Raw genomic sequence first — 24,676 nt, 5'->3', positions numbered from 1 at the left:
GTGAACTCTTAGGTTTCATCCACAAGACAATAGGATGAAGCCATATACACCTCGATACCTTGTCGTTCTTGTATATCAAAGAGGCTTCGCGATGAAATTGACAAGAATAACTAGGCATTCCCTGACCAACGTGTGATGCCAGAGAAAAGCAGCAGGATCACCCACGGGATCATTCACAGCCAACAGCGGTATAGGACAGGGAATGCGTTATCATGCGTCCTTTTTAATCTGGCTCTGGAAAAAGTAAACCGTAATGCTGATGTTAATACGAAAGGTACCATCTTCTTCAAGTCCTACTGGCCTATGCTGACGATACTGGCACCATGAGACGGACAACTTGAGTTGTACAAACTTCCTTCATCCGGATCCATCAGGCGGCACTAGGTCTTAGGTTGCATGTTAATGAAGGAAAGACGAAGTACATAGCATACACAGGATCAAAAACGAAAAAAAAAACAAAAGTATCAAATGGCACTGGCAAATGAGAACAATAAAGATAGGGGTATTCAATTATTAAAATCGTCATACATATCATAACCAATAAACGCTAAAACTGCTTCGGACGAAATGTCTCATAGAGTCAAAACTCGTCTAGTACAAGGCAATAGTTTTTGCAGTCCTCATGCATTTCACGGAGGCTTGGGTTGTTAGCAAGAAAAATTGCGAACTCGTAATCGAATCCGTTCAACAATTTTTGGGCCCATACATGAAGATGGACGATTCCGCAGGTTCAGAGCCGTGGAGATAAAATCCGGTTCCTAGGTTGACGGTCTCTATTATCCATTTAGCAGTAGTTGCTTTTTTGTGTGTCTCTATTCCAGTTCTAAGGGAAACTCGGCCATGCTATTAACATAGTATGCTGGTCCCAAGCCCAGGTAAAGGAGGAGGGTTTGAGGCAACATACTCTGTACTACCCTCAGTAAAACAAAAATAAAATGCTGAGATCAGGGAAAGAGATAAATAGAGTATAGTTGGAGTTATTCCACTATGCTATATCCTACCTGATCTCTCTTGGTGACAGGTCCCGCGACATGACGACCAAGAAAACGCATACAGTGTCGTTACGAACATGATGATCGGATTGAGTCACAAAAGCTGACCCCGCTTGTGAACGGGACAAAGGCTGAGGAAAAAGAAAGATTCCTGTTCCAAGGATAATTACCTTCCTTCCTCCCCCTTTCATTAGGCCTAAGAAATCTACTTGTAAGTAGACTTCAGTATTTGCCTAAGAAAGATTTCGACATCCTTAAGATGTTTTGTCACTGGAATTAATGTTACTTTGTTATTTGTTAAATACTTGATGGCACTTCACGTTCCATAATAGTCAAATACCTTTAGAAGCAATGTTTTTTAAGCCCACCATCCGTATCGTATCAAAGCCCTGTTTCCTCTGGGTAGCTGTCGATAAAACCAACGCGAGACAGGAATATCAACCGTCGTTAGAGAAGATATAATTTGATTCTATGTAGTTGGCCGAATTTAAGGCATTCCTATAATCCATATAGTTTCAGCCAAGCCGGTAATCAATTTTATGATTTGGAAAGTCAGATCAATTTAAGGAAACCAAATTACCAATCTCAAAGGCCATCGGCAACCCAGAACTGCCAAGTGGCAAAGCAGGGTGGCTTAGAATCCATTACCCTTATTTGAGTTTATAGGCCTCAATTGACTGGAAAAGTTAACTGCGTTAGAGGCAGACTTAGCATAGCATTTTTCGAAGTCCATGCTCTTATCAGAATCACGCTTACGAGCAAAATTGTCATCAGTTTTCCTAATTTAACTATAGTTGCTTGGTAAAGAAGAGAAATTCTTGCAATCAGCTAATTGCCTATTGTCGTGAAGCTTGTCAGAGCAATTTATTTCGAGGTCCTAACCGTACCCTTGGAGCCAATATGATCAGTACAGCGCTTGCCTGAGATTATTAGCTCAATTTGACTCAGGCACTCATTCACAGCAGTCTACAGTAGAATTCCGTGTGCCATTAATGAAATCCAGACCACGATTTTCCATTGAAAACCATTACGCCACGAACATTGTCAAACGAATATATAGTAGCCCAAAATTGTCTCGTTTAAATCACGTGCCCAACATAAATAAGAATTTAAATGTTTAAACGCTAAGGAAAAGAGAATACACCAGAAAGTATTATTTTGACATATCAAAGGTTCTACTAGGAACTGTGGCACGAATGCAGCTGACATCTCGGAATATATGTTACATAACGTGTTCACGATAGGAAAGAGACATACAATATTAATAAGTCTGGAAGGAACCAAGCAAAAAGGCTACTAGCATCAGAATCCACCTCTTAGGTTCCCGTCGCTTTGATTAAGGTAACCTTCTCTTTCTTAAGAATTTAGAGCCTAGAAAAAGATATTCCCTAAAATCCCTGCACCACAAGACTTAAAATAACTACTTTGTTATTCAACAATAGATAAAATGCTAGTTCAGAGTAATAGTAGCTTGAAGAACGTTGGTTGTGGATAAAATTCGGCTCAATAGGTTGCGTTGGGCGGGTCACCTAATCCGTATAGGTGAAGATGACCCAGCCCAGAAAGCCTATAGCGATAATATCTATGGTAGAAAAAAAAAAGACGTGGCAGACCCTGCTTCAAATGAAGCGATGGTGTAGGCCACGACGTCAGGCAGCTTTTAGGGATATCGAGCTGTTGGACCTTGGCGCAAAACCAAGTTCCTTAGTTGCTTAGGATATGCGGGAGCCTAAGTCCATATCCAGATGATGGTGAACCGGACCAACTGAGGAGCAACTTACTCCCACGTTGTGCCGTTGATGATGATGATGAGGAACACTAGTATTCGGAGCAAGGGTACATTTTTGAATATTATCAGCAATGGTAAGTGTAGGCGACAGAGGGGACAAGAATAGCAAATCGAATGAGGAGCTAAAAAGTTTATAACACTACTGTATAGGATGTACCAGCTGAAAGAGGCTAAGCATATCTTCTTGAGTTGATTTCTTCTAAGGAAGAAACTAGTGTCATCTTCATTATTTTTCAATCGCAAATACTCGTTAAATCTCAGCGGAGAAACTTACTTAAGCCGATAAGTGCTGCTTTTATGCTTGATCTCAGGGAGAGTGAGCAGTTGGGGAAGATAATAGATTTCAATTAGTAGTGAATAATGGAAATTAGGATCAGCTTTATTTGCTTACCCCAACTTCTAGATCCGCCTTCATCCAGTTTACACTGATCCACGAGGTAATTTTATAACATAAAAGTATGCGGTAAAACAACGCCTGCGGTAGATATTATACGGGTCTAGATCGAAATTATACCTGCTCCTATTATTCTCTTTTTCATTCAAATTTTTATTCCGGGCTTCTAAAAAACCTCGGGGCCGGGGGTAATTCTCCTACTCTATTCACCCATATCAACTATAGGGGCAGGACGGCAGACAGCTTTTGCGAATTTGCAGATCTCGACACAAAAGCTGGATGTCAAGAGACCCTTACTACTATCTGCTTTTATGTATCTGGATTGAGGAGCCCCCCCCCAAGTCCGCGAACACTTGATGTCAGACTGAACGAAACCGTAGCTGCCTTCGTCGCTCTTCTGATTTTTTACTACCGGTTGTTGCGCCGTTGATGAGTGAAAAGTAAGAAATAAGAACAAAGGACTCTTCATCATGAAGTGCATGATCAAAAAGTGAACATGTATTACAATAATTCGAGCCCCTAACGTGGATAGCATATTTTGTTAAGTAATTCCTAAAAACAGCCAGGAATCAAGCTAAGGAATTTTCATAAAAAATTTGAAATATTACTAAGATTATTCCACCTTTTTTAAGGTTTTGTGTAAAATAAGACCTTGTTAAAATCGATTCACTGTCTCTCTGTCTGTCTGTCAAACGCAGTTTTCTCCAAACCCGCTAAACCGACCCGAACGAAATTCAGTGAGCGGATGGGAACTATGAAATCGCACGCATACAGCGAGTGGCATAAATTTAGGTGGAGTTTAAAGGGGGGCATGCAAAGGGGTGATTTAAACAAGTTTTTCACCGGATATAGTCGCGTAGGATATCAAATGAAAGGTCTCGATTAGTACTTTGCACAACTGGTATTAGTTTAGTCGTCGATTGCAAAGTGCGCGAGTAAGGTGTCAAAATGTGTCCACTTAAAGTGAGACAAGACTCATTTCCGGAAACTACCCAACCTAAAAATCCAAAAAAATCAGGATGGTGCGCTTAGATGAAATCTAGGCCTCAAAATATGTCTCATTTCGATATCTGCTGAAATAAACTTACTAATAGTATATTACCAACTTTTAGAAATTTACTGAAAACCCCCCTTAAATTCACCCCGTATATACGTGCTGAATTTCCTGGAAATCTGGCCATTAACGCCAAAGTGACAGCAGTTCAAATTTAGCGACTTCGCGTGAATTAATTGCTTCCAAAGCCTCGCAAATAAGATGTTGACGTCATAATTAACGGGAATAAGTGGCATTTGTATGAAACATTAAAGTCGCATTTATAAAGAATCTACTTATCTGCAGCCCTGTTTGAGGTTTTGTGTAAAACACTTATGTGAAATCTAATCCTCGAGAGATGTCCCATTCCGGGATATGCTCAAATAAATTTACTAAATTGACTGAAAAACTCCCATTAAGTTCATCCTAGGTGTACTAAACTTTGCACTGACATGGAGGACGTATATGCATGCACATGCCAAGTTTAATGAAAACCCAACTATTAGTGTCAAAGTTATAGCAGTTCAATCTTATCAAATTCGTGCGAATTAACAGCATCCCAAGCCATATGGCCAGACGTTGACGTCATAATTAACGAGAATAATTGACATTCGAGTGAAATATTAAAATTCCATTAAAGAAAAATCTAATTCTCCCCAGCCCCCGGATGTTGGTTAAATCCTTGGCATTTGCTAATAATATTAATCTCAGAGTGTGCAGCCTATGAGGTTGTCTATTATCAATACAGGGCTTTCCATCAAATGATTTATTAAAATCGCTTTCTGAAAAATAGAGGGCAATGGAATTTTTAGCTATGGGACACGGATCTTGCATACGCCGCTCCTCACATCTTCTTCTTTTTCTTCAGCCTTTGTCCCGTTCACAATTGTATTCGGCTCATTGTGATCAGTTTTGCCATTTTATTTTATCAAATGCCTAATGAGGATATAATCGCGAGGCCTTTAAATCCCCATCCAGCGTATCAAGCCATCGTTGTTTCGGCCGGCTTTTTGGTTGCTTACCATTGACTTTGATGTTCAGACCAATATTGGTAAGCGAATTCTCGCTAGCGTGAATTACGTGACCCACACTATCGAAAACGCTTCACTCGCAGTTTTTCCACGATCGGTGCAAACCCATATCGATCGGTACAAACCCATATCGATCGTTCTCCATTGGCTGATAGCATTGACCCGAGATATTTAAATGGCACAGTTCTGGACAGGTTACTGCCATTGCCAGAACCGAGCGATTTAAATATCACGAGCCAATGCTGTCAGCCAATGGAGAATTGCGTTATGCTCCTCACAAAGGGAAACACAAAACCTTTTATACCTGAAGCGTCAAACTTCCGGTTTCCCGACTTGTTTTATTGTAATGTTTGTAAATATTCTTAATCGATTTTCCCTGGGATGAAATTTTTTGATCTTATCAAATTCATTCACAAACACATTTTTATGTAAACTGTTTTTTTGTTCTCTAGCTTCCATCACACCATGGCAAATACCATAACGTACCGCCTATAATGTGAATTATAGTAAGTACATTTAGTCAATTCATTTTCACAATGAGTTCCTAAAACCGTCACACAATCATACCATCCTAAATTCTCGGGAAAAACATTTCTTTTTCATCATTCTCTATCACGTAATGATGATATTTTCCGGTAAAAGCTTAGCATGCCGGTAACCGACACTTTTTCCATCATTTCCTTCCTAATTAACAAAAGAGTCATTCTCATAAAGTACCTACTCGAATTTATACCAAGCATATACCCCCACCACGCTTGCCAACATCCTACAGTCACACATACAAACAAAAGTACGTTTAAAAACATCCAGGTGACTGCTGACGAGGGAGTCTCTCGACAATCATTCTTCAACCCCCCTTTCCGACACCAGGAGCCGCACTACTTTGGAGAGCTGAAAAAAACCCTTTTTGTTCCTCGCTATCATATAATACGCTCGTATGCTACGCCGAGTCACTTATTGCGGCGAATGACAAAAGAATTACCCTCCGGCAGGTGGTTGAAAGTGGCGGTGGGTGGGATGATGGAGGGATGACAAAAACTTCCAGATGGGATCCTCATTTCAGCCGCTTGATAATAGATTGTGCAATGAAATAAAATTCCGCACACGACGCTGCCGGGAGGAGAGAACTAGGAAATGAAATATTTTCACGTAATTATTTCATAGAGCGATTTCAGTCTCTCCGGATTTGAAAGGTTTCGATGATAAAGGATTCTATTCCCAACGGAATCCCCGACGAGTTCCGCACCAACGATGGAAACTCGAATTTTTTAATCGGTCGTTTGAATTTGCATTCGAGCTGAAAATGCATGAAAATAAAGTGATTATCGCTAAATCCTCCTCGTTCCTCGCTGCTGCGAAAAATCGCTGGCAATCGCAAAAATCCACGCTTTACCCCTTTCTGTTTTTTATCTAACAAAGAATTTCCTCATAATGTTCCGTCTTTATGCATGATTTCCACGCCAAAGTGGTAGCAGATAGTTGAAAACGTACATAGAAGAATTTCATTATGCTCATCCCAAATTTGTATTCGCTCGCTTAGTGGGGCTCAGCTGTGGGTCGTGCTCGTATAGAAAATATTTGGCATTTCACTCGAAACTGCTGAACCACGAAACCCTACGGCTGAGTGGGCGAGGAGTGGAGCAGCCAAAAGCCAACCAACATTTCGGCATCATTTAACCCGGAAAAGTTCAGTTTAGACTATAAGGACGAAGGCAAAATGATGAGATTTTTTCTTCCCATTCTTTCTGGAAAAATGGACTTTTTCGACTTGTTCTTTCCTTTTTTTGTAGCCTTGAATAGGGTCGTAGACCAAGGGTTTAGTGTTGCCGAATAATGTACGATTTGTTTATAAAAATTGTTGCGTTTGCATCTAGACACGGGCTTCATCGAGAAGGTCGTCCATTTGAGAAGTTCAAAATTAAATTTAAATAAGGAACCTTCATTATAATGACGATTGACATAGTCTTGGCCAACTGCAACTACCAGCTCATCATCTAATAGTCCTGTCTTTCCCCTCTGCTTTCCTCCCTCGTATCCTACATGCCATTAATTTACTAGAATCTACTAAAAGGCGAAGAAGCATTCCACTTCAATAATTAAAGCCTCCCTCCCCCTCTCTCGAGCGAAACATCTTTCTGACCCGCAACCCTGGTCTTCAACCCCAATTGGTCCACATTCTGCGACTGTTGAATTGGAAATTCCATACTTTAAGTGAGAAGCCATAAAGTCACGGTGTCTAGTGATCCCCTCCGCAACTGTGAAGTGGGTGCTAGGGAGAGATTCCTAAAAAAAAAGAACGAAAACATAAAAACCAAAAACTGGAGAGATTCCCACCAAATGCTTTAACGCTATATTATGTAGATGTGGAGCCTTGTTTTGTCGTTTTTTACCCTGTCCTTCCTTGTTAAAAATGTAGGTTAAATGATTGTGTGGCATCTGCTTGCTCTGTTGCTTTCGTGCTAATTTAATTGAAAGTCCCGAAAGGACTATTTAATTCCATCCTTACACACTTCTTCCCTTGGTCGGGTCCTTTGCACTGGAAATTCGGTGTGACACGAACGTGACAGTGTTTGAAATTTACGGTCCAGCTAAGTGACATCAAGTGAAATCAAATGAGGTTCATGGTGGGGAGTCATCACAAAATTTCATGGAGTTAATGGGAAAACGAGTGACCATTTTCACACTTTCCTCCCGATGATACGAGCGCCAGTTTTTTCGTATGCAGATTCAAGTATACGATCTTATTCAGATTTATGGAAATGTGGGTCCATAAAGTTGACCGACGGATTTTGGATTATACAAAAATATTTCCCTTGAGAGGATTAAGTCCATAAATCTGGACAAGAGTGATATGGAATTAGTTCACAATGCCAACATTTATTCTTAATGAAACTTAACCTGATTCGTATACGTTGTAATCCAATTCGAATGTTTACACAGTGGAGCTTTCCCACACGTTACACAATCACCTTTTTCACTTCTGTAGCTTAAAGTGTTGCAATGTAATTTGGAATTGCATGACTTTCTTCACTGTACAAATATACAGAGGGTGCCACCGCACTTTCACAAACACTGGGGCCTTCTCTTCGCATCAACTTTCTTCAGATTCACACTAAACTTTCATCCAGCTTTCCACTTGAATTTTTTCCACCAAAAATCAGGACTATCTAGATTCGTCTAATAGATTTTCCAAACACTCTTCTAAGGTTTTTTAGCTGCACTTTCCGGCACTGTTGGAAAGATTCCGGGTATCTGATGCATGATAAACCTGAATCATTCTCAGAAACAAGATAACAAACCGCAGATTCAACGATTTCAAACTTTCCGCAACGTACACGTCCGTTCGATTAGAAGTGAATCACGATGACTGTTTGTGAAATTGTTTCTGAATTCCTGACCCGGATCATCCCACAAAAATTCGAAAATTCTCTTATAACAGTCACAACGAAGTAGTGAGCTTTCCGTGGGGTTCAACAATCTACGCTATAAAGATACTGGCAGAGGTCCTTTTTCAGTTTCATGTATTCTGTTTGGAAAGTTAATGCTCCTCGGAATGAAATAGGAGTTGAAACCGGTTCAGATATTTATTCTTGTTAAGGAAATCGTTTTAGGGGAGACGAATTTCGTTAAAAAGCTTTGCAGGACATGCGCATTTGAAGTGGCAATTGTGAATGTTTTGCATGGAAGTGAAGGAAATGCTACGCTGGTGCACGTATTTCAGCGGCACATCTCCTCAACTATATGCCGGCTAGTGAAGCCTGCAGGCAGATTTAATCTTAACGGCATTGAGGGTTTTTCTATCTAATTTAGATAGAATTCGCTTTTTATCAATAGAGGAACGATTTTTTCCTGAATGTTTTGTAGATAATGTAGAACTCGGAAATTCAGTACTTTTTTTGGTATTCCGAAACTTCCTCGGTATCTCTTGGACAATGTTGTCTGGAGAGAGATCCCCTGTGTTTAAATAGAGCTGCCGACGAATCCCACCCCACCTTCCACAAGAAAACAAAGTGTGATGGGCGTCGTTCACAATTCCATTGCAAAACACAAAATCAGGAGATTGTGCCTTTGCAATCTTGTGCAGGTGAGACTGAAAATCTCCATGCTCACTTAAGAACTTTGTATGGAAAATCTCGCCATGCTTTCGATTCAGCCACGCACCTAAGTTGCTGATGAGCCGCACAGTTCATCTGCCTCTAGTTTCATTTTGTCTAGAGAGTTGCCATCACGGCCGGTTTAAAGGCAGTGCAGTACCCAGACGCCACCCGCAAAACTCCCCGTCTCTGTACTTGCGTAAGACGCTTATGATATGCCTCCTTGCCACGAGCACCGTAGAGCAGAACTTTGCGCCTGTTCAGCAATGCGTTCAGCAGCAAGCGCTCCGATATAATCCGCATAACCGACCAGGTGCGACTCTTCTGGCATGTCGTGTTTAAGTAGACTATCAAAGGTAGCATTCCAGAGGTCCGGCAATAGGATGGATCCCTGTGCTACCCCCAACGTGGCCTCCACCCTCGTCTGACCCTCCAGCATTTCATAGAGCAGGAAGCGGTTCCTCATGCAGTCCCGCAATATCCGTAAGAGATAGTTCGACAAGTGGAAAGTATTGTCTAGTGTGCCTAGAATGCCCTTTTACGGAATTAAAGACGATTCTGCCTTCAAGCGTTACGAGGAGCACCTCCTGTCGTGTTCGGCGGCTATGTGACTTCACTCGTCGAATGGCATCTACGACTTGCATGACAGCATCAACTGTGGATCTCATTGCTTTAAAACCGAACTGCCGAGGAGATAAATCTCCGGCAGCGCGTATCGCGAGTCTACTTCTAATGAGCTTTTCAAGCACTTTCCCAGGAGCGTCAAGTATTCATAGTGGGCTATATGAAGACGACAACTCGGGGTAGCCTTTCCCTTTGCTGAGCCTCGCCACCTTCCAACGAGCAGGAAAGATACCCTCTTTCCGGCAAGCGTTGAATGCACCGAACAGTAGGTCTGGCTGGTGTTGAAGTACCAGATTGTATACCTTTGCTAGAATACCATAGGGTCATGGCGCTTTCTTGTTTTTCATAGAGAGGACTGCCCGTTCCAGCTCATTTATAGAGAAAAGTGGATAGTCCTCTGCGCTCTACGCGCCGACATTATCATCCCATACAAGGTGCGCAGGGAATAGTACCCTTACAATACGGTCCATTAGCTCGACGTAAAGTGAACAGGGTCTCCGCAGAGCCCCGATTTTGCGGGTTACCAGTTTGTAATTGTGTACCCACGGGGCCCCAGTCACTTTGTCGATTAGATCTTGCCAGCAGCGAGTTTTGCTCTTGTTTATTGCCTTGCAGAGTCTCCTTTTGGCGGATTTCCACTCCGTCATTATGGTACATGCCTTCTCCTGGTTGCTTATACGTTGTGTTAAGCGACGGAGCCTCTGGCACTCCTTCTGCAGTTTTGCAATTTCCACCGTCCACCAATACATGGAAGGTTTTCCACCTCTTGATGCCCTCCTGGGCATGGAAGCTCAGCAGGCCGTCGTTATCAAGTTCATAACTGAATTTACGAGAATGTTAGCGACAGCGCTCCCGCCCCAGGAGGATCTTTCAGCGCTGCCCCACCTGTTCCAAGAATTTCGACAAATTTCCCTGTGTTCACTTTTGTGAGGTTCCATGCACAGAAAGAGCACTGGGGTTGCGCATCACGAGAGTTTGTGTCCACCACTTCGAAGGCAATATATTGATGGTCGCTTGCCGAGAAGTCTTTCAGAACTCGCTACTGGTCCACCAGCGACACTAAAGCCCTAACGCGAAGGATACGTCCAGAATGCCCCACTTGCCATCTGGGTGCCGGAACGTTGAGGTGGATCCGGTGTTTAGAACTAACAGTGCTGTTCTCACCGCCATCCCGAGAATTCGTTCTCCCCTGGAGTCTATGTGAGGCATGCCCCATTCAAGTACCCTGCCATTGAACTCACTCCCGATCAGGATCAGCGTCCTCCAAAGAATCAAGCATGCGTCGAAATCCGGCACCGTCTCATTCGGCATAAGATAGACAGACAAAGCCGTTCCTTCGGCCTTGGGTAAGAACCCCAAAAGAAGGTGCCGCCCCGAACCCATATGGCATCGCTACCTGATATGTCAGGGTGCCATGAAACTGGGTCCTTGTTGCGGTACTGCTCATTGATGAGTATTAAATCAGCTTTGGTATCCACAGCGAACCGCGCTAGCAACTTGTGAGCGGTTGCACTCCGGTGCATATTGATTTGCAGGGTGCGAATCATGTTGACCGCGTCCTAGCTCTTTGCAGTTCTACTCTGAAGACTGGACACCGCATCTTGTCGAATGAATGTAGATGTGTGCGATGCTTTTGTTGCTCGATGGTCTCAAAGGATTGAACAGCCTCTGTAGAACACGTGATCAGGCGGGACTTTGGTATTTGGCCCAAACAGCTAATCAGGTGGCCGAGTAATCTCATCTGCGATTGTAAGAATTTGCCTTTGTGAACGTTTACTATTAAACCGGCCTAAATTTGTTCCCAATGCTCGGAATTAGCGGAAAATGCTAGGAAACCGTCATCCAAATTAACGAAACAATACGCAGCATTAAGTGAACGAATCCCTGAAACCTTTACGTCATCTTGCACAGTCCAGAAATCATCCTAGTGAAATCGAAGAATTCGAAAGCCGTGCCTATTGCCTTTTTCAGAATGTCTTCGGGAAATACAGGGATTTGATGAGAAACCTTGAATAAGTTGAAGACCGAGAGAAGACGCCCAAAGTCGTGGATGCGTGAAATAAGGTATCGATCTGGAATTGTCTGGACATTTAGGCATCTGTAATCGCTTCAGAGTCTCCATTCGCCATTGGGTGTAGAGACCTCTCTTTTCGCACAACTGCGAAATTCTGTAATAGTAATAAATGCAGCTTAGAAAAAATAGGGCATTCAACGGGATTCAACGGATCATAAATTGTGAAGCAACGTGATGGTGTATTTCGGGCAGCTTCCGATAGAGTGACAAATGGCTACCAGAGGCATGTAGCCCATATTTGACTGCATAGCCTCAATCAGGCTCCATGAAAGGGGGTTCAATACTATACAAAACCAATGCTGACTAGTGATTTCGCGGTGTTTGCTGCTGGACGAACTGCCGAACAGGTACAAAACAGTCTTGGTATATTAATGCGACGGCTAAGTGGATGGATGATTGCTCATAGTTTCAACCTTGCACTGAAAAAAAGGAAGTAGTCATCCTGACTAAAAGAGGATTTCGATCCTGACTAAAAAGAGAATTCGATTGACGAGTCGATAATCGAGTCAAAACCAACGATAAATACCTTAGGCTGACTTTTGACTCAAAGATAAGATGTTTCGAGTAAATGAAAGTAGCAGCGGAGAATGTTGCAGCTATGTCTTCTGATGAATTCAACGCAGTCTGCCTGGGCAAAGAGGTATATCATCAGCGTCACGTGCAAGTACAAAGATGGAGAGTTTTGCGAATGGTGTCAGCGTAACGCACTGTCTTTGAACCGGCTCTGATGGTGATCGTGGGAGTGATCCCGTTGCCCTTCTTGGTAAGAAGCGTAAAGCCATGTACAAGCCGAAGGGAGAAGAGGCAAGGGAAGGTGGTTGCTCGTACAGAACGGAAACATACACTAGATGAGTGGCAACTCTCTCGGCAAAACAAGACTAGATGCGGACGTACTGCGCGGCTCAGAGGCAACTTAGGTGAATAGTTGCTCCTAAGTGAGCATGGAGGTTTTCAGTCTTATCTCTAGAAGATTGAAAAGGCACGACCTTCAAACTGTGTGTTTTATAATGGAGTTGTGGACGATCTTCATCACATCTGTTTTTCATATGGAAGGTGGGATGGGATTCGTTAAGAGCTCTATTTTAAAACAGGGCATCTCTCTGCAGTCAACATTGTCCAAGAGATACTGAGGAAGTTTCAGGGTAGCTTTTTGACGATGGCAAGGCGCTTAGTTGGTAGTTCGACGGCATATCGTTGCGGGAGTCCAACACTCAGTGTGTAAACTCATTCACCTACCATAACCCAACAAAAAAAAATGTTGCCTCAATGAACTCCATGACAGATTTTTCTGCGGAGGCGGATGGGCTTTTGAACCCACTGACATGGCTGTCACCCAGAACTTTATTGGCCTTTACACAACCAAGTCAACAATGAGTTACTCTCTGCAATCCCTTGATCTTCAACTCAACAGTCTTTTCGCGCCTTGGAAACATCTCTGGTCCACTAGTACCCTGATTTGTGCCAACCGACAGTATGTATGGTACCGGTGGACTTTTTTGCACTAGAAATTCTGCACCTCTTCCAGACCAGTGTCCTCCAGTTCTTCGAGCTGTTTATGGCTTATCGAACCTCTCCTTCGGTAACTTTTGCAAAATTCCGACATAATAACATGGTGGCTGCCTTCGGTGGTAGTAGCATGCTCAGTATACTGGGCCGATAGCCCCCAAAGTTCACCCCAATATTTTTTTGCTTCCGTAGCTGTTTTAGATTGTTCACAATTTTAACAATGGGTGTCCACTGGGAATGAGGTAGTTCCGGCAAACTGTATGCAGTTTATTCTTTACATGTCTACAGGCATTGCCAGTGCTAATCTGCCGACGTCGCAGACGAATTTACAGGGGGGATCTTTTCGGCCACTCAACCCAATACTGTGGAAGCGAATTTTTTGACTGTGAAACCTGACAGCCAAAATACACAATCGAGATGCAATTTCAACATTGATTTGAGATAAAATTCTCATAGTTGCTGCAGATGCACTGAGCCTGTAGCAGAAGTGAAATTTCAAAAAGGATATTTTTTTTGACTGTTTGGTTTACATTTCTAATTGAAGTTTTATTAAGGATGTCATCCTGTTTGTACCAAAACAACTATCGAAGCTCTATATCGTATAATGACAGAGATGTGCGCCAACCTGGGTTGTAAATCACATACAGAAAGTATTGAGTGATCTATTGCCGTGCCCATATCCTATTCTCACCAGTTGCAACTAACCCTTAAGTAATTAATTTTTTTTCTTCGCACGTAACCTACACTAGCGTTGTCCACTTGCTGAGCGTATAATTGATTGAAGTAGTGGAAAATCTCGACAGCAAATACAGGCTAGGCAGGAATGAATGTTGACAGTAAAACGGGAAAGACCACTGACTTGTCGCCGTCCATAAATCCGTAATGGATTTGGTCTGTATGTGGCAATGGTGGACGCGGTACTGTGGCAAGTACATCGATATACTTTCAAGTTAATTGCTACAAATCCTATCCAGCGAAGCAGTCTATAGCCCGATGGGAACTGCAGCAGGACGACGTTGTCTCCCGACGCCGGCCAAGATGGAAATTAACGTTTAGCGGATTGTATAACAAATCTTCTTAATTCATTTTTATTTTCTCCACTTCTGGTCTCAACTTTATCCTCTTCTCACTAATTAATTTGTTTATTTTCTCGGCGAATCGCCTTGTTTCTGTGAAGTCAGAAAAAGGATATCGTTTCAACGAATAGTTGGTGCAAATGAAATCCTAGTTGACGACAGAACAATGGCCGGAATGGAGAGGGGTATGCAAAGTAGTGGATTGTCTCCGGCTAATGTAGTTAGTGCTTGGGCTGAATTCCGTTTGGTTTACTCTTTGAATTCAACTACCAAAACGAATTAGAGAACTATTGTCTTGGGCTCTTGCATAGAAATTGGTTTTTACGAAAATTGTCAGAGATAAACAATCAAAAGTAATTTTAGACTAATTGTTTTTGGAATTTTCGTATGTCCTTGTTTTTATGTACCCAACGTATTTGTATAAACTTCAACGAAAATACGAAATATGTGACTTTACGGGTCTTTCCAATTTGAATTTACAAATTGTTATGGTTAATTCTTAGGAATTTAGTTTGAGGAAAAGCAATTGGAATTCCAAACAAATGGTTTTGCATTCTACATATCTCTTTTTGGTTCCTAAAGAATAGTGCCCTTAGTGTCCGAAACTTGGTTCTAGCTAGAGGTGGGCAGTCACAAAAGTAATAGCTGGGGGTTTGTCCCTCTTCTCCATATACCGAGTCTATTGGAATTATTCTCTATAGGCCGTAATCCTGTACCCATTTCTGCACGACTGGCTCAAAAGTGATCCGGTTATAGTATAGAAGGGCTAAATCCACTTTGAGTTAGCGTAGGTGGCCAGCTTCTAGTTGTATCAGTAGATTTCACCCTTTACAGTCGCAAGCGGAACATCGACTGCACCCACCGAAGGAGTGTCAAGAGCCGAGATTCACTTTTCTAGTCTAGTAGTCAGTCCAATTCTAGACTTAGAACAGGTCGCGTCGGGTATGAATCCGCTCCGAATTGTACCAGTTGAAGAATTGTTTTACAATTAATTGTATAGTCTGGTTGTGTAATTGAGTGTAAACGCTTATATTAAAGTTATAGAACGGAGTTTGTCCAGTGCTACGCAATCCAATGATACGAGTCTACGTAAAGCAAGTGACGTAGACTCGTCACTTGCTAAAGCAAGAACATAACAATATTTCATCCTCGAAATTACTACACATTAACATAAGAAGTTCTATGTGTTCGAACAATCACTGAAGACGAAACTTGCAACTTCTTCAATTTCCGGGCTCTCAATTGTCCTTGGCAAACAGTAAGTGGTCAAAGGGTAGTATAGGTCCCAGGGCGAAACGTGGACTGGTAGCCACGATGGAGCATAAAACCTGGGAAATGCCTGCTGAGCCAACATCAACAGCTCTACTACAAACCCTATCTCCACCTCCACGTGGTGACCGCTGGGAGCTCTTTCTTAACAAAAAGCTGCAGACGGAGAAGGATGAAGGCGAGTCTCCTGCGCCTAAAAACGGGACAAATTGTACCAACTGGTCCTTCAGGTTGGGGGTTGGGTAGGGCTGACAACCCTACATGGAAAACAACTTATTACGAAGCCACAACAAGAACCTCGGACTGGACGGATTATACAACGAAGAACCCGGCAACGACAAAGGAATAACGATTTGCGGATTTTCTCATGGAACGTGCGCTCCTTGTACAGAAATGAAGTTGATAAGCAGCTAGCCGATACCCTGTCCCAATATAGGGCTGATGTAACAGTGTTACAGGAAATGCGTTGGACAGGAACCGGTTTTCTGGAGAAGAGCCGCTACACCATATATTATAGTGGCATCCAGTAAACCATGTGCTCGGAGTAGGTTTCTTAGTCAGCCAAAAAATGAAACCTGCTGTTATCGGCTTTGAAAATATAAGCGAACGCGCTTGCGAGGCAAGTTTGGAAATATAAGCCTCATTAACGTTCATGCCCCTACAGAGGAGACTGCAGAGTCGGAGAAGGATACCTTCTACGAGGCGGTAGAACGAACCCTCGAACCCTTGAATTTTGTTGATATGATATCAAAATCATACTTGGGGATTTTAACAGCCAAGTAGGGAAGGAGCCCGTATTCAGGCGATACGTTGGCTCTCATAGCTTACACGAAAATACAAATGATAACGGACTGTGAATTATTCAATTAGCAGGGTCACACGAAAAGGTTGTTGGAAGTACCTGGTTTTCAACAGAGGACCTGGAGATGAAACATCAACAAATGATCTTCACAACCACCTGAAGAACTTTATTATTGATACGGCCACAAACATACTTGGCCCCAGCCGCAAAACGAGTCGGAACGGCTGGTTTGACGATGAATGTAAGCTAGCAACGTACCGGAAGAATGTCGCATACCGAGTAATGTTGCGTTCTAAAAGAACGCGGGCACGCGCAGAGACTTATCACGCACTCTGTCGAGCGGAGAAAAGTACAGGGAGCAACCGCACCAGGCGCGGAAGTTTTACCAACAAGTCAGCCGGATGAAGCCTTATACGCCTCGATGCTCATCCTGCCGAGACAAAGAGGGAAATCTGATTTCCGACAGAATGGGCACATTAGAGCGATGGGTTGAGTACTTTCATGAGCTACTGAACAGCCAGAACAACGGCTAGTTGGAGGTCCCGCCAACTGAAGACAACTGAAGACGGACAAAAAATCATAAGTCGCCAGGAGCCGATGGAATTACAGACGAATTGGTTAAATATGGACGCGACCAATTACGCCATCAACTTGTGCTCAAGGTATGGGACAGCGAATCAATGCCTGACGATTGGCAACGAGGCATTAGCTGACTCATACATAAAAAGGGAGATATCACACAGTGCAGCAATTATAGAAGTATCGCGTTGCTGAGTACGATCTACAAGATATTCTCCACCATCTTGTTAGGCCGGATAGCCCCATACGCCCAAAACATCATTGGCCCATACCGAAGAGGCTTCACTCCAGGCAAATGAGTAACAGATCAGATTTTCCCTCTGCGCAAGCGATGGAAAAAGTGTTGGAATATAGACAACAGTTTCACCATCTATTCATCGAATTTAATGCCGCCGAATTCAGTATCCCGATGAAACTAATAAGACTGACTAGTCTGACCCTGAGCAATGTGCGAGGCCAGATAAAAGCAGCAGGATCATTCTCAACACCATTCGACATCAACAACAGCACTAAAGACGAACCAACCAAGAACATCAAACCGCACTGGTCAAACGGGAAGAATAAAGATAGGAGAATACAACTTTGAGACCGTTGACAATTTCTCCTATCAAGGGTCGAAAATCACAATCGATAACAGCTACAATGAGCTACGCAACAGAGCATATTTCAGCTTACAATAACTGTTCCGCTCGAAACGTCTCACCATAGGGTCAAAGCTCTTACTGTACAAGACAATGATCTTGCTAGTCCTCATGTATTGCTCGGAGACTTGGGTTCATAGCAAGAGGAATTGCGAACTCTTGATCGCGTTCGAGAGAAGAATCTTCCGAAGAATTTTTGGCCCTCTACATGAGGATGGACGATTCCGTAGCCTACACAATCATGAAATCTATGAGCGAAACCATGACCGCCCGGTTGTGGATGAAATCCGGCTCAATAGATTACGGTGGGCGGATCACTTAATCCGTATGGATGAGGATCGTCCAGCCCGAAAAGTCTATAAGGGCAATATCTATGGTAGAAAAAGAAGACGAGGCAGACCCTGCCTAGGATGGAGCGATCGCGTAGACCAGGATGCCAGACAGCTTTTAGGCATATCGAATTGGTGGACCTCGGTGCAAAACTGGGATGTCTGGAGTTCTTTATTAAGGCAGGCCTAGACCCGATACCGGTTGTTGCGCCGTTGATGGTGATGATGAAACAGTAAGTAGCTTCTGAAACCTGGTGTATCCGAGTTTCGAATCATCATTGAGTAGGCGGATTACGTCGTAATCATCGAGAGATAAAAATGGTAACCAGATAATTGAAGATATTTTCACTACCTCTCCAGAAGATGCAGATGAAAAGCCTAGGAAAGTTTATAATGAGTGTATTTATTCATCCTATCACTTTGAGAAAATCGAGATGGATGCCTCGACTATCTGTAGCCTATATAAAGAAGAGCAAGAGATAGCCCTTATATCATACAAAACGGCCTAGGTTCCTCAGAGGTAAAGTCGCCTTATCTAGGTAGACTTTTTTCATAAAAAGCTCTCCGGCTTTAGCGAACGTTCTCAGATTTTTCAAAGTAGACAAATTCCCTATTGCACTCGTTATCCCTGATATATTTGGGAAAAGGCTTGTCTTACATCGTCGTCCTTTCAATGACCATTTATACGAGTACACACACACTTTCTCTTGAAAGGAATTAGGTTATTTGCGGAATTATGAAGCCTATCAGATTCCCTTCGATTCCCTGATTGCATAAACAATTATGAAAATACTTTTATATCAAAATAGTTAAAATCCTGTTTTTCCACTTAAAATCCCTCAAAGTTTAGTTGTGTGCTCAATGAATATTTATAAAAAAATTAATGTTGATTCTGAAACTCCCTTGTTCGTCATCCTTTCCCAGTGGCATACAGGCAAAAATAATTCAGCACCTTCACCGAGCCAGCGACCAAAACGAATTGAATCGCTCCACCCGCAATTCCTACTAATGGCCATAAAATCTCCCCCTGAAAAGGAGATCAAGAATTTAATTTTGTTTTGGACGGGGTTGAATCAGATAAAAAATCCATTACGCTGGCAACGAGGCAAAGTGGTGAATGCATCAGGCTCAGACTCAGGTTTCTGGATATTTTTATTATGATCATTCAGGTAATAACAATGTTGGATTTTATGCTGAATTTTCGTTTTTCCACACGGTACTGTGGCTGCGTAGTTATGCCGGTAGGGCTGTAATACCAGCGCTCGTACAGTGGTAAGTGGCATAGTTAGGCGAGACGCTTTCCATTACGTGAAAAGCACTTAGCCGCCATAACTTAACTTAGCAGTAACACACCCTTAAGCACATTAAAATGTGAAATGATTTAAGCGAAATGGAAGAGACTTACACAAATTAACAACTGGAGGGGGTGGTTGGACCGTGAAGCGGAAAATATAATTTGTTTGAACGAGTGGGTTGGGATACAGAGTTAGGTTTCTATTGCCTTTGATTGAATTGAAATTGAAATTGTTTTTGAATTGGAACGCAGTAAACCTAGTGGACGTCAAATACCTAGTGAAGTCTCGGAGATTACTCAAATTGACTTAGTCTTGTCACTAAATCCTTGTTAATTTCAGTAATTTCTGAAAATTTAACATGTTGATATGATGCTATGTACTCGTATTCAGGTCGATTGCAAGAAGCGATCCTGACGCAAATGCGATGGTCTTCGATTATTGTTTGTAAGGAAGAGGCTGACAGATTGATTCGCTAAATGTTTGGCTTAAGGAAGCAGGAGAAAATGGCAAGTATTCACGTGGCTGAATGAAATAATTTTAAGTCCTATCCATAGGCAGAAATCTGACGGCTATCTGTAGTCAATGTCAAAAAGGTACCGAATATCGAATGCGCTTCACGAAGCAGAAGACCATTAGTGCTGTGGTGGGTCAACTCGATGTGACAACTCTCAAGCCCACGATTTAAATATAGTGTGATATTCGAATGTCCGCTTCCTCAATGCAAACTAGAGTATCACCTGGTAGCATATCACTGGTCTACCACTATACCCTGTATGGAAATCCCGTACCAAATTTTCTTATATAACCCAGCCTTCGGGTACCGATGCGCGTTAGAGATGCCCAGGGTCCCCATGGTAACAGGTCAAAGATGTTGCTATGGCCGGAAGGCGCCGCTATCCATATTCTGTAGCTTGATAGTATTGCACGATCGAATAGATGGAGATATAATAGTTCTTTGCGAGCTATTATGGGGTTCGGGGCTATTATGTCCATAATTCAAAAGCACTCTTGACTTTCACGACCATTATTACCTTTTGCCCATTCCGAAAGAGAATGATTTCTCAACGAAAAATCGTTAAATAATATGATATACGGGTATTAGCGTCCCGTGGCAGTTTAATGTTCAAAAAGAATCCATTGAATCTGGCGTGCTCTATGCAGGAGAGAGAAACTATTGGCTATCATCTGTGCGACTTATGATAGCGGCAACTGTCACGTGCTGTCCCGAGGTAAAATCTCAGAGAACTTTGAGGTACAAACAAAGTCGGCTAGATGTGTATCTTGTCGCCAATATTATTTGTTCTTGTTATCGATGACGTTAATTCTGCTACCTTGTCTAGAGGACGTGGAGGAATTAAATGGACAATGACTTGTTTCCTCAAACATCTCGACTACGATGATGACATCTATTTGCTCTCTCACCAAGTCATGGACATTTGCCAAATGGCTCTGGATTTTGAAAGAGAAGCAAGTGGAGAAGAAACACCAAAAAAACCAGGTTTCCCAGTCTGACGCGTCATCGAACCTCTCTGCGTCATATCGTTGGGGTATGCAGGTTGATACTATTATAAATTAAGAACTTCAGGCTTGGCACCCGTATGTGTTGTGCTCGGAAGGCGAAAGTGACAATTGATAGGCACATATTAACGAAAGACAACTATTTAATTCCTGGCTATCCCCTGCATTGGAATCAACTTTCCAACGATGACCAACGAGAGTAGAGAGGGGGTCCAGGCATCACAGCAAATCGTGGGGGGCGGAGAGCTATAGCGCATTACAGGTAACTGCTAACGATAGTGTCTAGGTGTGTTTGACGCGCTATAACCTACCAAGGAGTGAATGGTGACCGTATGTGATTGCATTTTGGAAGGCCTCGATCACTGTGAGCGACACATAATAAAGGATACTTTTTAGATCCATAAAAAAAAAGCCGGACTCAGAAGTATATTCTCTTCTGGATGTCGTTTTTCCAGTTTTTACCTGTGGAGTAATGGATTGCCTTCCCCTATGCTGTTGCCAGTGAATTGGGCATTCGGGATTTATTTTAGGATAGAGGCAGCTCCTGTGGGGAGATTCTAAATCTCCCATCTTCTTGCATCGACATTAACCCAGAGGGCATCTCCTCAAGATAAAGTAGGTGAGGAGGGACGACAACAGAGTAGAGATGTTATTGGTGAGCGCTTCGTGCCCCAGCGAGCGGACTCTTCCCGAAGAAAGGTGAGCCGTTTAAAACAACGGATGCAGCTGGTAATTCCACGATTACCTCTTTGACACCGGCAAAAAGGGAACAATCAAAATTTCGAAAACCGGAGCAAGAAAAGTAACAGAAGTTGGCAGGAGGCTAAAAAAAGAATACGCCCGGAAATAATTAGTTCCAAGGAGATATATCTCAATCCGATATCCATTAAAATATGAGAGCGGATACAGAATTGACAGACTTGGGCGATATTGTGAGCCGCATCATTCAAAAGAAAAAGGGATCTGAATAAATATATCCAGCGGGAAGTCAGTGGCTGGTTTCTTCGGAGAGGTGGAAAATGGGTTAGATGAAAAAGCGGAGGTTAAAGCCCGAAAGCAGGACTCAGCAATTGGAAGCAAATATCTAGATGAGGTTACATAAGAGGGGAACGTCTGTTTTCGCATGGCTAAATATAGTTAATCATCATCATTAGCGGTGCAACAACCGGTATACGGTCTAGGCCTGCCTTAATAAGGAACTCCAGACATCCCGGTTTTGCGCCGAGGTCCACCAAATCGATATCCCTAAAAGCTGTCTGGCGTCTTGACCTACGCCATTGCTCCATCTCAGACAGGGTCTGCCTCGTCTTCTTTTTCTACCATAGATATTGCCCTTATAAGATTCTTTTCTCGAACGCGGTCAAGAGTTCGCAATTTTTATTCCTAAGAGCCTAGGTTTCCGAGGAATACACGTACAAGATCATTGTCTTGTACAGTAAGAGCTTTGATCCTATGGTGAGACGTTTCGAGCGGAACAGTTTTTGTAAGCTAAAATAGGCTATGTTGCTTGCCAACAACAGTGCGCGGATTTCATCGTGATAGCTGTTTTCGGTTGTGATTTTCGACCCTAGCTAAGAGAAATTGTCAACGGTTGTGGTCTCCTATCTTCATTCTTCTCTTTTAACCAGCGCGGTTTGATGTTGTTGGTTAGTTGGTTTTTGGTGCTGATGTTGTCACCATATTACTCTGTCTTGCCTTCATTGATGTGCACCCCAAAATCTCATGCTGCCTGTTCGATCTGGATGAAGGCAGTTTATACGTCTCGGGTGGTTCTTCCCATGACGCCCATATCGTCAGTACTTAGGTGGACGTAATGAAGATCGTACCTCTCATTTCCTCCAGGGCCAGGTTGAAGAGGACACATCATAGGGCATCCCCTTGCCGTAGATCCTTTTTGATGTTGAATGGTCTTGAGAGTTATTCTGCTGCTTTTAACTGGCCTCGGACATTGGCCAGGGTCAGCCTGGTCAGCCTTTCGTTGAGATACCCAATTCTCTCATGGTCGTGTACAGTTTTACCCTGGCTATGGTGATGTAAGCTATGGGAGCCAACGTATTGCCTGAATACGGGATCCGTCTCTAATTCGCTGTTACAATCCCCAAGTATTTTGATATCATACTTGGGACAGGCTTCGAGAGTCCACTCAACTGCCTCGTAAAAGGTATCCTTCTCCGATTCTGCAGTCTCCTTTGTACGGGCGAAAAAGTATCTAAATTTGCCTCACAGGAGCAGAGTGCATAGTCGTTCGTTTATGTTTTCATAGCCGATAACAGCAGGTTTCATTATTTGGCTGACTAAGAAACCTACTCCGAGCGATCGTTTACTGGTTGGCCACCATAATATATAGTGTAGTAACACTTTTCCAGGAAACCGGTTTATGTCCAGCGTACCTCATGCAACGCTGTTACATCAGTCTTATTTTGGGACATTGTATCGGCTAGCTGCATCTCTATACAGGGAGCGCACGTTCCATGAGAAAATGCGCAAATCATTATCCCGTTGTCGTTGCCGGGTTCCTCGTTGTGTTATCAGTCCAGTGCGAGGTTCCTGATGTGGCTTAGTAACTTGTATTTTCCGTGTAGGGTTGTCAACCCAACCCAACCCCGCCTAACTGCAGAACCAGTTGTACAATGTGTCTCGTTTTTAGGCGGGAGACTCGTCTCCATTATTCTCCGTCGTTGAGAAAGAGCTCCCAGCGGTCACTACGTGGAGGTGGAGATAGGGTTTAGTAGTACCTGAACCTGTTGGTCTTGGTTCAGCAGGCGTTTCGCAAGTTTTATGGTCCATCGTGGGTACCAATCCACGTTTCACCCTGGGACCTTTGACCACCAAATATAGTTGGTACAAATTAATCTCGACCATTACGAGGTAGCACAAGACCCGGCTTTGTAAGAACGGCGTCCATAACTACAGCTGCTAGGTTCTTACTCTAACAATAGCACCATATGGGAAGTTGTTAGATAGTTCATCATTAGGTACTAGAGAACGTAGCTCTAAAAAAAATCTCTTTGTTTTTAACGCGTGGACCTTGTAATGGGGGAGCCGAGGGAATCTCCAGGGACTACATCCTACTTGCAACATTTGTGGAGGTGGGCATCATGTTGGCCAATCCGGAATGTTGGGCACGTTCCGAGGTGGGGGGTTGGATTCGATCGTCGATCACACATACCGAATCTCATTGGCGAGGGAGATGATCTGGCGGGTGTGTGAACATTGCACCCACAGAGACCACCAAAACCTCTTTCTCGACATTGGGAACGGAGGATAGCCAAAGATGTACTGGCAGTAGAGGAAGGAGGATAGCATACGGTTACTTTCGAGGAGGTGGCATTCGTGGTGGCACTAGGAAGAGGTCACGATTCAAAAGGAACTGTGCACACTAGTCGTTCCGCCAACTGGGATAAGGTTAAGAATACCCTGGCTAGACTGGCGATCGTGTATATCATTGCGTGCCTGTAAACCTCTTAAAAACCACTATGAAAAGGCTGTGCAAGAGCTGGCACCAACGGTGGGACAATTCCCGAAAAGACCTAAAAGACGGATCGAAAACATAGTGAATTGCATTACTACTAAGTATTTGTATTGCTTCGGATTGCAAGTCCCCCAGCTGTCGGCTGATATCGGCCTCAT

At 43.0% G+C, this 24,676-nt stretch overlaps 1 protein-coding gene across 1 annotated transcript in view; it reads right to left on the bottom strand.

Moving 5' to 3' along the window:
- Positions 1-8,705, bottom strand: part of LOC119649830 (limbic system-associated membrane protein) — a 216,732-nt gene extending 208,027 nt beyond the window's left edge. The window contains exon 1 of the mRNA XM_038052172.1: positions 8,138-8,705. The gene's annotated coding sequence lies outside the window, so the exon portion shown is untranslated. The remainder of the gene's footprint in view (positions 1-8,137) is intronic.
- Between the last annotated feature and the right edge of the window lie 15,971 nt (positions 8,706-24,676).

Source organism: Hermetia illucens, chromosome 2 (assembly GCF_905115235.1).
Source record: "Hermetia illucens chromosome 2, iHerIll2.2.curated.20191125, whole genome shotgun sequence".
Classification (NCBI taxonomy): domain Eukaryota; kingdom Metazoa; phylum Arthropoda; class Insecta; order Diptera; family Stratiomyidae; genus Hermetia; species Hermetia illucens.
The sequence above is the reverse complement of the archived record's forward strand: the minus strand, read 5'-3'. Positions and strand labels throughout refer to the sequence as shown.